Genomic DNA, 5,416 nt, shown 5'->3' with positions numbered 1-5,416 from the left:
CCTTCTGTGAACCATCCCCATGGCCACGCCCTGTTCCATCCAGCGGGAGTTCTTCCAGGGGGTCAGGGCCGATACACAGGCCTGACTCACCCTGGTATGCAGGCGTCCGTGACGCCACTCATGGGATGGAACCCATGGTTTCAACCAGCGCTGAAGGAGAAGCTCGTTCCGGCGTGACAACAGCTTTCATTTGGGCTGAGTCGAAAATTGTTCCCAGGAAGACTGCTTTTGTGGTAAAAGCGGCCTGTGTCTGTGAGCGCAGCCATAGTGACACACACAAATTTGAAGCTGTCAGTGGCAGCATCTGCTCCAATCTACTTTGTAGGATAGAGCCGCTCGATGTAAAGAGGGACACTGATCCTTTTGTGTGAGACACGGATCGAAGCTCAGCGGGGAGAGCGAGTATGCAGGCTCTGTGTCGGCGTGAGATCGCTCAGGCCCGGTTGCTTAGTTCCCAGGCTTCGTCGTTCCTCTCTCCGAGGCTTGCTGAGAGAGGAGAAACGTGAGAGCGGGGCTGTTCAGTGAAAGGCGGTCCGCGAGTGGAGAAAAGCGAGACTCATGCTCGAGTGAGCATTCTGTCTCAGTAGTGCAACGGGGAGAGCGAGCACGCGGGTACAGTGCCGGCATGCGATCGCTCAGACCCGGTTGCTTAGCTCCCTGACTCCGCTGTTTCTCTCTCCGAGGCTCGCTGAGAGAGGAGAAACGGGAGAGCTGGGCTGCTTTCCGTGAAGGCGGTCCGCGAGTGGAGAAGAGCGAGACTCATGCTCGAGTGAACATTCTGTCTCAGTAAGCGCGTAGCTCACTGCCCTTCTGCGGCGGATCCGAGTGCAACAGGGAGAGCGAGCACGCGGGTACAGTGCCGGCATGCGATAGCTCAGACCTGGTTGCTTAGCTCCCTGACTCCGCTGTTTCTCTCTCCGAGGCTCGCTGAGAGAGGAGAAACGGGAGAGCGGGGCTGTCTCCAGTGGAGGCGGACCGCGAGTGGAGAAGAGCGAGACTCATGCTCGAGTAAGCATTTTGTCTCAGTAAGAGCGTAGCTCACTGCCCTTCTGCGGCTGATCCGAGTGCAACGGGGAGAGCGAGCACGTGGGTACAGTGCCGGCATGCGATCGCTCAGACCCGGTTGCTTAGCTCCCTGACTCCGCTGTTTCTCTCTCCGAGGCTCGCTGAGAGAGGAGAAACGGGAGAGCAGGGCTGTCTCCAGCGGAGAGTTTCACTGCGTGAATGAAAAGGCTTCAGTTCAGGAGAAAAAAGTATTTTTCCCATATGTGTCTTAAGCAAGACGCAGTACGAGTGAAGTATCGAAAGGGAACTACTGAATTTCCATCCCTTGCAACAACAAAAAAATTACCTTGGTAAGCAAGTTTCCACCCAATAATAAAGACAATTTTTGTTCCTAACTTGAAATCATAATACGTTAAAGGGATAGCTCTCCCAAAAACGAAAATTGGCTAAAAATGTTCTCACCCTCAGGCCATCCGAGATGTAGATGAGTTTGTTTATTCATCTGAACAGATTTGGAGAAATGTAGCATTACATCAATTGCTCACCAGTGGATCCTCTGTAGTGAATGGGTGCCGTCAGAATGAGAGTTCAGACAGCTGGTAAAAAGATTACAATAGTAATCCTCATGACTCCAGTTAATTAATTAATGTGAAAAGCTGCATGTTTGTAATGCATGTTAAATACAAACCATTGCTTTCTGAATCTAAATCTGGAGAAAACTATGCACAGATCAAGCACTGTTTACAAGCAAAAATTGTTTAAAACAGTTAAAACAAATATGTAGGTGGATTTTGTCTGAAAATGACGGTTACCATGCTATATTTTTGTAATTTTTCCCAAATACGGGATGCATTGATATAAAAAATTCTGGCCAATAATTATTATGGCTGATAACTGATAAATGGTCAATATTAAAATGTATCTATTTTGTGTGTGTGTATTGTTTTTTTTAAGTTTTAAATGTGTATTTAGGCATCACAACATTTTATTGTACATGAAAAATGGATATTCATTTTGATTACATTCAGGTGTTATTCAATTATTAGTGTTTTTAAAGATGATATTAAAGATGAGCATGCACAATTTAATATCCAATATTAACTGATGCCGTTAAATTAAAAATTATCTAATAATGGCCAATAACAACCATGGTGCAAGATATCCCTAGTTATGACTGAATTATTGTATTGTTGGCCTTTTTAATGCTTATTTTCATACTGGTAGGTACTGTAGAGAGGTACTGTTTAAATTTCATTGCACACATGACCGCGAACTGCTAGGCCACAGCTTCGAATAGACTACCTAATTAAAACAAGTAGTTATGGCTTTGCTTTCTCTTACATTTCTTCACATTTGTAGGAAACACTAATGTTAGCATGGTTCAGCAGCCGGGCTCAGTCCACATCCAGTCGATTGGAATAACCGCCCCTAACATGTCCATGTTACTGCATTCCAGCAGAGAGGACGCAGCAGCCATGCGCTATTGTTTTAGCAGAGGGTTTCGCAGCATAACATTAGACAGTCTCGGAGAGGCCTGACATTTAGCAATGACTGTGACTAATGAGATAAATTGTTGCAGCAGCGGAAAGGTTGTAAATCAAACTGTCACCAACATTAAAGGGATTTGTGTTTGACCCAACCTAGATCCTCGACATTATTAGCAAATATTCACTTTCATTTTATTCCAATTCATGTAAGCGGAATGGCTTATGATATGCAAAAGTAAATTTAGTTCCGGTTCGGATCCTTCACATAGAATGATGCACGCCATTGAATGGCATGCTAAATTAGCTTTTTAGTACCTTGGTTTAAACATTTATGTAGTGCTTTAATATATACCAAACTTACAAATTGAATTATGAGCATATTTATGTACTATACTATTTACATAGTATTCTAAATTACTTAAAAGAATGCCATGGTACTTTCATGATATAGGTTGCATGTTTAAAAAGCTGTGGCTTGACACCATCCTTTTTTTTTTTTTTTTTTTTTCCCCAGACAATAATTTAAAACTTTGCGGTTGGTAAGATGTTTTATTGTTTTTTAAATAAGTCTCTTATGTTCACCAAGGCTGCATTTATTTGATCAAAATACAGTAAAACTGTATTGTGAAATATTTTTACAATTTAAAATAATTGTTTCTGTTTTATATATATTTTAAAATGTACTTCATTTTAAAATTGTGTATATTACTCCAGTCTCATGATCCTTTAGAAATCCTTTTAATGCTGATTTGGTGCTCAAGAAACATGTCTTATTATTATTATTATTACAAAATGTAAAAAAAAAAAAAAAAAAAGTTGTTGAAAACTTAGAAATCCTTTTAATGCTGATTTGGTGCTCAAGAAACATGTCTTATTATTTTTATTATTACAAAATGTAAAAAAAAAAAAAAAAAAAAGTTGTTGAAAACAGTTGTGCTGCTTAATGTTTTTTGTTGAAAGCATGATACATGTTTTTAATTATTATTCAGGATTCTTTGATGAATAGAACAGATTACAGACATAAGAACAGACATTTTAAATATTTTACTGTCACATTTGTTCAGTTTAATGCATCCTTACTGAATAAAAGTGTTTTGTTTTTGTTTTTTTCAAACAGTAAGAAGTCTAGGAAATGCTTCAACACACAGAGTGAAAACTCTGTCTGTCAAGCTATTTCATGGGTCTTAAGCATGCAAAGGGTCTAAAAAGGTCCTTACTGTATTTTCAATCTGAATGACCAGAAAAGAGGGTTACAAGTGTACCTGAAACAATTGTGGCAAAGAGGGTAGTTAACCTGGAAGTACACTGGCCACCTCAGAGCGCAGCCTAGCCTTCACAGGGGAGCGAGGGCCAAATAGAGTGTGAAGGGAAGGAGGAATGAGGAGCAGAGGAAGAAAGCATGACTGTCAGACAGGACATGGTTAGTTAGACAATGTCTGTACATACAGGAAAGGAAAACAAGCTCCAAGGCCAGTATGCAGTGGTGGAGACGAGGGCCTCTCTTGGAGCTGAGCTGGAGGACTCAAAGATAGATGGCCTGTTTTCTCTGGAGGATTTGGACTGTGTGTTCTGGTCGGCTTTCTCGCTGCAATCAGCCTGCTGGGAGGGAAAAACAACATCATCTTTTTCATAGTCCATGTTTATTGATTACGCTTCAGCATATACAATATGTGAGATGACAAAAAGCAGAGATTTGTCTTCTCTGAGGACGGGTAACATCATCGAGTTTGTAGTGAGAAGCCAAAAGCTCTTGACATGCTAATAGGGTGTCACTTGCTATATCTCCAAATCAAGCATTTAAGCAAGAAAGTTGAAGTTTTCCTGTTTGGTAATGACTTCAGTGAGCATAATAACTAGAATACAGGCTGTGCTCTTTTAAATTGTCACTTCTCACACACACACAGGCGGAGCTATTTTTCCACGCCATAAACATTTCCCAAACAACCTGCCATCTACAAATCAGTTAGAGGCGAACAGATAAAAATCCGCCGCCAAAGTTTGTGCATGTCATATTCTTCCAATCAAAGCCCACAGGTCAGAAAGAAAAGAGGGGGAAGAAAGCTTGTGCTGCTGTTTTCCACTAAACATCGATTTGAAAAGAGCTGGCGCTTCTCCCAGCCTATCTCTCAAATGGCATTAATGGCCTATCTCTCTCTTTTATTGTTTTCCAGGAATCTCCTCAGGGATGGTTTGCACCTTACATCAGCACACATTCCTCAGTCCTGCATGCCACCCGAAACAATAACTCAACCAAATTAGCATATCAAGAGAGCGGTGCAGAGCCAGGAAATTTGGGTCATGTTTCATGTTTTCACAGTTCCACCTTTTGTACTCACATTTCTGGCCCTCAAAAGTCAGATTAAATCGAGACTGCTTTTATTAGCACACAGAACGCTTTGGCTTACGTTTGTACGCTGTAGTAATGTGGGTTTGAGGAAATGTTCCCATGGACATAGAGGCTAAAAATATCATTAGTCATCGGTTCACTGGCTAGATTTCCTCTCATTAGCTCATTTGGACAGCTAGTGTCCTATTTGCATTAGGCTTATTTTTCTCAGCTGATGCTCTCCTGGCAGGTGCCAGAGGAGATAATCGCATCTCTATCAGTCTCTGTCAAATAAGCAACGCCTAATGTCATCTAAAAGTCCGAAGGAGTCAGAATAGACAAAAGTTTAAGGAATAGTTCACCCACAAATGAAAATTTACTCAGGCCATCCGAGATGTGGATCCTCTGCAGTGAATGGGTGCCGTCAGAATGAGAGTCCAAACAGCTGATAAAAACTTCACAAAGTGAAGTGACATGTGGCCAAGTATGGTGACCCATACTAGGAATTAGTGCTCTGCATTTATCCCATCCAAAGTGCACACACACAGCAGTGAACACACACACACACCGTGAACACACACCCGGAGCAGTGGGCAGC

This window comes from Sinocyclocheilus rhinocerous, unplaced genomic scaffold (genome assembly GCF_001515625.1).
Source record: "Sinocyclocheilus rhinocerous isolate Xijiao unplaced genomic scaffold, SAMN03320098_v1.1 scaffold2049, whole genome shotgun sequence".
In the NCBI taxonomy this organism is placed as follows: domain Eukaryota; kingdom Metazoa; phylum Chordata; class Actinopteri; order Cypriniformes; family Cyprinidae; genus Sinocyclocheilus; species Sinocyclocheilus rhinocerous.
This window is presented reverse-complemented; position numbering follows the sequence as displayed.